This window comes from Oxyura jamaicensis, chromosome 5 (genome assembly GCF_011077185.1).
Source record: "Oxyura jamaicensis isolate SHBP4307 breed ruddy duck chromosome 5, BPBGC_Ojam_1.0, whole genome shotgun sequence".
In the NCBI taxonomy this organism is placed as follows: Eukaryota; Metazoa; Chordata; class Aves; order Anseriformes; family Anatidae; genus Oxyura; species Oxyura jamaicensis.
The window spans coordinates 29,328,962-29,339,143 of NC_048897.1; the positions used below are offsets into that span (position 1 = coordinate 29,328,962).

The following is a 10,182-nucleotide window of genomic DNA, read 5'->3' on the forward strand; positions in this document are numbered from 1 at the left end:
CTGCAGCAGGCGGGCGCTGAGCGCTCAGCTTGTTTCATCCAGCCACCCTCAGCCCTCGCTTCCTAGGCTGTGATTAAGCCTACACAAAATTTCCTCCCACCGATCAGTTGCCGGGGCTGGGGCCAGAGGCAGCTGCCTGGACACGGGGTGGCCCATCGCCTCTCCCTCCCCTGTGCTCAGCTCCGTGCAGGTTTCAGGGTGAATTTGCCCGACTGCACTTTGTCCTACCCATCTAAACTTTTGACACCCCAAACCACCTGCGGCAAGATGCTCCGCAGCTCAGCTCTGCACGGTGAGCTCAACCATCTCCTTTTGTCTGCGTCGCATTTGCCAGCTGCTGGTTTCACGGGATGCCCCCCAGCTCTGTTATCAATAAACAACTGTTTCCATTTCCCTGTCTCCATGCCACAGGCAGCATTGCAGATCTTGAGGACAGCAGCCCCTGAGCTCTGTCACTCCCAAGCTGAAGAGTATTGGGAGTTTCGTAACTTAAGTCACATATATAGGGGCCCTTCCTTCTTTATTTTTAAACAGCAGCAGAGCGGAGGAGCAGTGGAAGAAGGGTGCTTCCACGTGTGAGAGGATTGCTCAGGCAGCTGATGGCCTGACCACACCTAGGGTGTTACCTGCTCCTACTGGCAAAGAGCAGCAACGAGCACAGCTCTGGTACATTTGCTTTCAATTTATCCTGTTCAACCTGCTCTCGCCTAGGTCAGCGCAGCAGCTCCTCTGACTAAGCTGCAGCTTTTCTGGCCTTTTTTTTTTTTTCTTCAGTTGATGAAACTATCTTTTTTTTTTTTAAAAAAAAAAAAAAAAACACTTATTCAAGCAGTAGCAACTGACAGCAGCAACAAACTTGACAGTGCTGTGGATCTGCAGTCAACCCTGAGAACCTTTTATGGCACATTTACTCTCCCCACTTCTATTGAAAACAAAACAAAACAAACAAACAAACAAAAACCAACATGCTCCCCACATTATTCATATCTAACCTGCTCTGGCTTCCTTTGAGTGCCTGCTTGGAGTAAGCTTATGCTGGGATGCTGGACTGGGCTCTCCCTTCACCAGCCTCTGCTACTGAAGTACTGCAGGGCCAGCTGAAAAATGCTGACTTGCACCATTTAGGAACCAGCACTTTGACTTCAGTGGGGCAAATTGCTGCTCCCGCGTTGCAGATGTACTGCTGTCCTCCTGCAGTTTGGGAGGGTTTGTGTCAGCATGGTCGTGTAGCATCACCACCCGGAGATCCGCTCGGGATGCTGGCCTGCAGGTGCCTGGTGCTGCAAGGCTCTGTCCCCTGCCAGCCCGAGGGGCCTGGTTCTGTCCTCCTGCAGATCTGAGCATGGATCCAGCCTATTGAGGTCCATCTAATTCCAGTTAGAGGCTTTTCTCTCAGTGTTGCTTGGGTGCAGGCTGGACACGCTTCATCCCACAGGTGCTGCCTGTGTCAGATACTAAGGGCTGGAGTCTCAGCAGGGGAAAACAGGGGAGCCAGCCCCTAATACCAAACCTTACACCAGACAAGCAGCACCCACACCTGCCCAGGCTATCCAGATGCTTGTTGTTCCTCTTCCTTCCCCAGAGAGTTTTGAAAGTCCGATAGCTCAACCCAGAAGCAATGCCAAGAGCATCAGGTACTGAAAACAAGACAAACTGCCTTGCTGTGTGAAAGTCAGTGTTACAGATTAACCTGCGGGAATGGCCGGGAACAAGTCCATTCACTTCCTCCCCAGAGGAAAGCATGAATATCTTTCTAGGGAACAGAGAGGTTTTAATTAGTGCTCCCTTCTGCATAAAGCCTGGCTCTCCTACTCCATCTCCTCAGATGAACACAGCTATAATTAAGAGGCAGCAGTGTCAGGAATGAGAGCAGGCTCCAGCCTGTGATTTATTAAGGGTTGTCGTGGGTGCAATTACCTTTCTCTCTTCCCCTCTCCCCAGTGTTTTCATAAAGTGAATTTACTGATGAAAGAGGTGTCTCAGGCTAGGGCAAATAGATGCCTCAGTGCTTATCTTCAGCACAGACACAGCAAAGGCAGAGTCACTGCTTCTTTCTCCATAGAGTTACCATTGAAAGCCTCAAACCTGGCTTGGAGAATTTCATATCTATGAGTCCCAGTTCTGGCCCAAGCCCCAGGCCTCCATGACTCCCTGTGAGCCACACCTGGACCAAGGAGCAGCACCCACCAGCACCCTCCTCACTGCCAACCATCTCCTGAAGGATGAAGAGTGACCCCGAAGGAGTCCTGCTGCTGGCAATGAGGAGTGAGCAGCAGTAAAGGACAAGGCACTTGCTTTATCCTCAGCAAGGAGGTGGGTTAGGGTTAGGATTAGGGTTTGGGTTTTGCTTTGCATTTGCTGGTGCAGGTATCTAAGTGAGCCCACAGCTTGGGTGGCAGCTCTAGTTCTCCCAGCAGCCAACACCTCCAACACACAGAGACCTTCTGAGTTGGACACAGCCCTGGTGTGAAGCCAGCACAGGCACCTTGTCACCTTGTCCCATCTCAGAAAACCACCGCGAGGAGCATCAAGTGAGCGGCACTTAGTTCCTCACTGGAGCTCAGTGATCGGCTCCCAGATAGTTCCCACTTCTGGTCGTCTTCAGCGAGAGGGAAGCTGCATGTAAACAGTCTGGGGGAGGCTGGTGTTGGCTCAGACTGTTCCTGCTCACTTGATTTAATCACCGTCCTGCCAGCGGCAGTTTTTTACTTTCTGAATTACTTAGCAATGGTCAGCATTACTGCTGGGTGGCTGAACTTTGGTTTATTGCCATTCAAATGGTCCACAATTTACCTCTGTAGGATATAAATCTGGACAGGCTCAGACTGATAAGAGAGTGGGGAAAAAAAAAAAAAAAAAAAGGAAGTAGGAAGAACAAAATTCAAACAAATTCAAATTATGAAAAGGTTTGAGGTGCCAGTACCCCAGCTGGAAACCAGAGCAAAGAAAGCATTTGCTGGCTCTTTTCAAGGTGGTGTTGAAGACCCCAGCCCACCTAATGCGGAGGGTTACTGCCCTACTGGTCATCGAAGGAGCCACCCAGGGCAAGGCTGGGCTGGAGAGGCCTGTGAGCCACGAGGGCTCATTTGTGCCACACCTGCCCATCACGGCAGCCAGGACTGCTGCCAGATCCTATCAGCTGCCCCCTTCCTGTGAGTCCCCACCTTTGGCTTCCTCTTCCCATCCCCATCCCACCACCACAACTGGGAACAGCCCCAGCACAGCCCCTCCTTGCCATGGGATCCCACGGGACACAAACTCCTTCCTTGTGACAACAAGCCTAGAACGGACACAGGGTCAGTGAAGGAAGGTAGCATGTGTGCCCACTGTCCAGAAGGCAAGCTTCTGGGGAAGCTTTTGGTCTGCTTCCTTGGTGGGACCTCAGTGGTGCTGAGCACATCACAATAAAACCCTTGGGAACATTCAGGGAATGGGAACACGGGCTGGGCTCTCCTGGGGAACTGCAGTGCGGGTGAATGGGGAAGGTCTCCAGATTGGTCCAGCTCCCAGCTACACACCCTTCCTAATTGTGATTCTTCCTGATTTATCTGAACTACCAGGAAGTAAAAACACCGGGGCTTTTTTGGTTAACCCCCTGTGGCATCGTCTGTTTCAAGTTTGCAGGCAGTGCCATCCCCAGCCGGGTAGGAAGGAAACCTCCCACTTCCCCGGGAGAGGAAGAGCTCTCACGTTGTGCAGAAGTGGCCCTGTCCATGCAGGAGCAGCTCAATGACACCAGTGCATGGGATCGTCTCTCCATGATCATGGCACCCCCTTCGAGTCCCTCTTGGCAGTGTTTCTGCCAAGCGTTTCACCCTTCCCCTCCCTTCGAGTGGGAGGCTGGAATACCTCCTGGGTAGGCAGGTCGGTATTTTTCTGGGCACCTGCTGAACCTTGGCCAAAGCAGGGTGGTTCAGGAGGCCATGCTGGAAAACTCAACTGCTGCCAGGCCTTCCCGGTACTGCGTGCGTGCTGCTGCTCACCGCAAGAGACCCTGCTGCCAGGAAGGCTTTATTGCAGCGCGGGAAGCCATCGCTGCCGCTCCAGGAAGTCGGTGCGCTGCATGAGACATGCTAGGGAAGGCTGGTGAGCCTTGAGTATTTTTAGAGGGTGATGAATTTTATTGCCGATGACATCAAACTCATAGGCTAAAGGCCATGCAAAGGCACCCGCTGACTGCTGTTTTGTAAAACAGACATGAGGCCAGACATCAGCCCCGCACAAGGAGAAGATGGCTGAGTCCTCGTCAAAACAACAAACCTGCCCCGACAGCACACAGAGCGAGACCATGGCATGGAAGAGAGAAAGAAAGCAAGAGAGTGTGGCGGAGATGGCTCCAAAGCAGCGCCCCAGGACCCAGCCCTCGGGGAATAATACTCCGAGCCTCCCCCCACGCGCTCAGGCTTTGCACCCGGACTTATTTACATGGATGTTTCTCAAGCCCACACAAGCCAACGCATATATTTCCTGTTTCACTCCTTTCTTTGTCTACCAGAAGGACTGAAATCTCCCAAGTCCTTCAGCGCATTAGGGTCTCTTCTGTATCGCTGTCCCTATGAAATTATGCTTCCAGCCTGAATTTCCCTGTAGCCCTACGAAAAGCTCTCTGTTTTCCAGCATGTTCAAAGCTATCTGGTGAAGGGCCAGATGCCAGCACACATCAGCAGACTTGGCCCCGAGGCCATCCATCTCAGCGGGGGCTCCTCGCTGGGACGAACAGCCCAGTTACTCCTCCGGAGCGATGCTAGCTGGCCTGGTCCTGTGCAACCCCTCCCTGCCTCTTCATGCCCTTGCCTGAAGCCAGGCAGCCCCAGCAGGACAGCTCTATGAAATGGTGGCTGCTGCTAACGCTACCGCAGACGGCGCCTTCTCCACGATGCACCTGCGTGCACGCGGGCGAGCTGCCGTCCGGCTTGGCAAGCACCCGGTCCATGCAGATGGAGAGCTGGTCGGATGGAGCCCCGGCAGCAACAACCTGGAGGACCTACTTGGCCAGGCTCAGGGCCAGGTTTTGTCACTCCAGCTGATGGTGAGTTGTTTGCAGTCAACAAAAGCGGGCACCAAAGGAGAGAGGTTGGCTGCCTCTGATACAGAGCCTGTGGCCCAGAAGATATTTTCCCCTTCAGGCTGCTCACCTCTGTCCTGGTGAGTTTGCCTGCTCTGCTGTTGGGAGGTGACGGGCACAGTGGCAGAAAGCCGAGGTCCACAAGCTTAGCAAACTGCTTTATCACACCGAGCAAATGGGGGAGTACGCGTGTGTGCACACAACAGCAGCGGACTTTCACAGCTGTTCCCTTCCTTGGGACTTTACCAATATCCTGATCAATGATGCTGGTACTCAACCTCTTCTCAGGTGCCCAGAAACAGACCCAGCCCCTGTAACTTTTTTCCTTACATGACAAACCCATCCTGCCCTGCAGAGTGCAGCAGATCCTGCGCCGGACTGGCTGCAGATTCCTGTGCGTGCTGCAGGGCTGGGATCCAGCTGAGAGAGCAAGAGGTCCCCGACCAGCCTCGCTTCCTAATGCTTCAGCAGCAGAAACCAAGAACTGGTACAACCCAGGCCCAGCAGCAGGCCCGGGGGTTAATCCATCTGTTTGTGTTATCTCAAAACACAAATTTTTAACCTTGTTTTTAATAGGGCGAAGCAATGACCTTTGCCACTTTACAGACACGTTCCCACAGTGGATCCCTACTCCCTCTTCACAGCTGTGTTTTAAAGGGCCCCATGATCCCTCTGCCCTTTATGTGTGTTAAGGACTAATTTTTCTCCCTTGTCAACCCCAAAATCAATCACTTGACTAAACAGAGCCAGGAGCCCCGCTGCATCTTGCAGTCGAAGGTAAAACCCCGCGTGGGTCTCCCCTTTGGCTGTTGTGCATCTGCTGGGGGCTGAGCCTCACCCTGTCATTATTTAACCCAGAAAAGGTCCTTTTTGGGGACAGAGCCCACAGAAGCAGCTCGGCACTGTAGCTCTTGGCCACGCGTTCACCGACAGATCTACCCCTGGTTACAGCACTCGCTTCCCGCGGCGTTTCAGAGCAGCACCGCACCAGAAGCGTTACCCCCTCCACTGCCCTAATTGTGGCAGGGCAATCACTGTATTTTACTACTGTGTTGTCTCAGAGTTATTCTTCATATTTAAAAGTAACGTCAGTCAAATCGTTTGTCCCTGAACCTTGTCCTCAGTGGAGTTTGCACTGGCATTTTCCAGGCAAATAAGTGAAAGGGGAAGGAGAGCAGCTCCCAGACTCAGGAAAAGGAATGAAAGCTCACAGGTAGCCAGAGCTGTCATGCGAGGGGATGGGGTGGCTCTGAGCGAGCCTTCCCCTGATTTTGAAACAGGGCAATGAATCCTGCAAGGTCATGGGCAGGCAGAGCTCATCGAAAGCAGCAGCCCACAGAGGGCTGAGGTGGGTAGCGGCAAAAATTCTCTCCACACACATCCCAAAAGGAGGAAACCCCAAGGTTTGCAAACAAACAGCTGCTCAAACCTACTCTCTCTGAGCTTCATTAAAAATGAAAAAAAGATCCTGTCCTGTGCAGGACGGACATTTTGCTGCCAAGAAAGTGCCACCTACTGGATCTGGCCTGGAGGGGACGTGCAAGAACGGGAAACAAACCCAGAAAATATAATGCTAGAAAAATAACTTTTTTTTTTTTTTTAATGGGAAAAAAAAAAAAAAAGATATAAAACTATACATTACAGTTATCCCAGGCACAGCCCCCTCTGATCACACCCCCTCTGAGGCTGAATCAGCCAAACTTTTGAAGCAGATAAACGGGGGGGGGGGGGGGGAATGTAAATTTTTAGGGTTTGAAAGGAGAGACTCACCGGTGCCGAGAAGCCTCTGGTGTCTCCTGCAGTCTCCTTGGCTCCTGTACGTCCTGTCCCACTTAGTTGTGCTCTCCTAGTGAAATCCTGCTGCCATTCTCCGGCAGCCCAGCTCCCTGTGCTTCCCTGCGACGTGCTCTGCCGGCGAGCCGAGTGCCCCGGCCGAGAGGATGGAGGGGAGAGCAAGGCAGAGCCCACCCAGTGCCCCAGCCCGGGGGTCCCGCTGCCTCCGGCTTCGCTCTGCCCTTTCGTCCCCGTGCCACTCGCCCCAGTTGTCTGAGAGCAGGTGACAGAGGTTTCTTGGCAGAGGAGAGAGGAGGGGAGGGATGTGGAGGCAGCGAGAGGTGGAGCTGGACCCGGAGCAACAGGTTACTGTATAACCAGGAGCTGGTGGCCCCGGCGCAGCGGCTGCATCCCCGTGAGGTGCGGGGGCACCTGGGGCCTTCGCCCGCTCCTGGCCCAAGGGGAGCCAGAGCCGAGCCGTGCGCTGCCTGGGGGGGACGTGTAAAACTTCAGGTTTCTTCCGCCCGAGAACATTTTGTGCCCAAGCGGGAGGTAGAAGGCAGCGGGGGGGGAGGTGGGTGATGAAGGAGTGTTTTGAGCTGGGTTTTCCATCGACAGCGAGGGAGGGGACACGCTGCCCTGAGCGCCTCGCGGGGGGAACAAGGCACCTTTTGTGCAACCTGGCGCCCTTCTCTGCAGCTCCGCCGGTTGTTTTCCTCAGGCTTCGCTCTCGCCTGCTCCCTCTGCCCAGACATCTGCAGCGGGGAAGATGCCGCGAGGCAGACAAAGAGGGCAAAAAGTTCTCTCCCCAAACCAGTGGGGGGGTGAGGAGTGGAGCCCCTGCCAGGGTACCCCATGGCACAGCTCTGTGCCCCTCAGGGTGGCATGGCCATAAAGCCCCTCGTCTTGCCCCAGCTGCTGAGCTGGTGGGAGGTAGCAGGGCTCTGCCCCACGTCTCTGCCCCACATTTCAGCCCCTGGCACTGGGCAGAGGCAAAACGCAGCTTTGGCAGAGGGTTACGGCAGGAAGGGGGCTGTGAGTACTTAAACCACCTTCGGAAGGACTGAGACGAGCAATTGCCATGGCACAGGGGGGAGCTGAGGGCTTGCTGGCCTTTGGCACCAGGCAAGGCTTTGGTAGCGGCACCGTGCCACCCAAGCAGGAATTTCTCCTCGGTTGGAGGTGCAAGTTGCGGGCTCTGCTCTGTTGACTGCTGCGGGCAGGACCCTGCCTTTATTCACACACGTGTGCCCATGCGCTCTGGCGGTGATAAGTTCTAAAAGACCATTTTTTGCCATTGTGCAGAGCATTCCCATGCTACTGCAGTGCTGTGTCAGACCTCCCCTGCAGCTGTACAAACCGTCTCGTCTGTACCAGCAGGAGCTGGAGCATTGCCCCTTTTCACCAGGTACCACAAGAGGCATGCTGAAAGCAAAAGCAGTTTCTGGCAATAAGGAACCAGGGTAGGACTTGAGCATCGCTCCTTGCATTGTGGCAAGTGCTCTTGCCATCCCTATGCATTACCCTCACGTTCTCTGAAAGGGTTTCTTTAGAAAAGAAACCTTGGTCTCCTCTCATTTTCCCTTGTTGCTCCTCTCTTGCTCACCAAAAAACAGAGGGAAATTTTAAAGGATGGTAAGGCTGAGCTTCTGTTGCCAGAATACGTTGAGGATGTTTGGGTTGTGCTCCAGGGTCTGCCCTGCTGCCAGCTCTGTGCTGCTGAGTGTGTGGTTTGGGGCTTGGAGGGATGCTGCTCTCTGGGAAGATGATTTATTTCAAAAAGTGCCTGTCTTAAGACTTAGTTCTTAAACATTTTTAAATTTATGGGATTAGCTCATGGGCTGAGGATCATTAAGCTGGAAAATACCAGCTGAGTTCATGGGTGTTACAGCAGTGGTAGTGTCTGTGATCCGTCACAGCGATCCACCTGCTTGGTGGATCGTGAAAAAATTGAGCTTATTAAAAGATTTTATTAAAGTGGACGTGCATGACAGACCACCGCCAGAGTGTGTTGAGCTCATGGCACATGAATGATAGACACCAACTGCCACCGGCTCTAGGAAGCTGCAACTCCAGCAGAGACCAGAGAAATACGAAGATGCTTCCACCACAGTACACAAGCCTGGAGGAAACCCAGCTTCCTCAACACGGTGCCTGTCAAGTTCCCTGTCGTGGTGGTTTCCTCAGTGCCAGCTGCACCGTGGGGGCTCACGCTCACCTCTCTGCCTGGCCCACAGCCGAAGCCACACGGCAGAAACGCCCCTGGTGAGTTATCGTGGGAGGAATGCTGCTGGGTGAGCCGGACGGGCAGGGGGAGAGCCAGCTCCCCAAAGGACAGCTTAGATGATCAGCAGCTCGGTTTTGGCAGGAGAATGACCTCTTCCGCTGTGGGGAAATGTGATCTGATGCTGCTCAGCGTAACGCACCCACCCAGCGTCATCCTCCTCGCCGCGGTGTCAGCGTGATCCCAGGGGCATCTCTGTGCATGCAAACACAGCCAGCCTTGGGAGAAGCAGCATTTGGGGACTGCCAGCCACAGCACCCAAGAGGGGAAGGGATATTGGTTCCAACAGCAGGAAAACATGGTGGGAATGTCCTGGCAGGCCTTGCAGCTGAAAGGTTTTGTGCAAGAGAGCCTTACCGCTAAAATGTGTCAGCCACCACCAGTGGGACCGCTGGGTTGGGCTCGCTTTCCCGGGATGCAAACAGGTAGTTGGAAGGAGATTGTTGGAGAAGCTATTTAATGTTTCAGGCGCTAACTGCTTGTTATCTGGCAGTTTCGGCTCCGCGTTCATTATGAAAATAGGCACAGCGGGCTACCGTGAGGTGCCGTGCCCCGTAGGGAATCTCTAACTGCTGAGCAGAGGAGGGAACTTCTGGGCAGGAAAGAAAACCACAGCTGAGCTTAATACATCTTCCTTGCAACATCTGGTGCCGGTCAAAGTGGGGCAGAGGCAATAAGCCAGACGGGGAATTACCCTGCTGCACAGGAGCAGTGCCTGCACACCAGCTCGCTTGGTTCCCACACGCAGAGCTGGACGAGCGCACGTCCTCAGCCCCTCTCCTTCCTCCACGGCTTGAAGACGTTCAAGACTGGGATGAAGGCGGCTGTCACCGCGGGAATCCAGCACTTCAGTTGCATTTTGGTCTCTATGTTTCTGCCTGCTGTGGAACACGGAAGAGCTTCGGACCAATAAATCCCCATCTCTCAAAATATCTGAGCGTGAAATGCCAGGAGGCCGACTTGCTTCTCGGGATCAGCCTTTTAAATCAGGTTGGCGGCAGACACCCCTCTGATGGCTTGAGAACAAAGACTTCTTCCTTGCAGAGTAAACAACACCCAA

At 53.8% G+C, this 10,182-nt stretch overlaps 1 protein-coding gene and 1 long non-coding RNA gene across 3 annotated transcripts in view; one reads left to right on the forward strand and one right to left on the reverse strand.

Moving 5' to 3' along the window:
• EPS8L2 (EPS8 like 2) overlaps nucleotides 1-7,113 on the reverse strand; it is a 63,874-nt gene extending 56,761 nt beyond the window's left edge. For both annotated transcript variants that reach the window (XM_035326636.1, XM_035326635.1), the window contains exon 1: nucleotides 6,836-7,113. The gene's annotated coding sequence lies outside the window, so the exon portion shown is untranslated. The remainder of the gene's footprint in view (nucleotides 1-6,835) is intronic.
• On the forward strand, nucleotides 227-3,128 carry LOC118167380. Its single transcript, XR_004751105.1, has 2 exons — nucleotides 227-666; nucleotides 830-3,128. It is a non-coding gene; the product is annotated as an uncharacterized LOC118167380 (long non-coding RNA).
• Nucleotides 7,114-10,182: the final 3,069 nt, after the last annotated feature.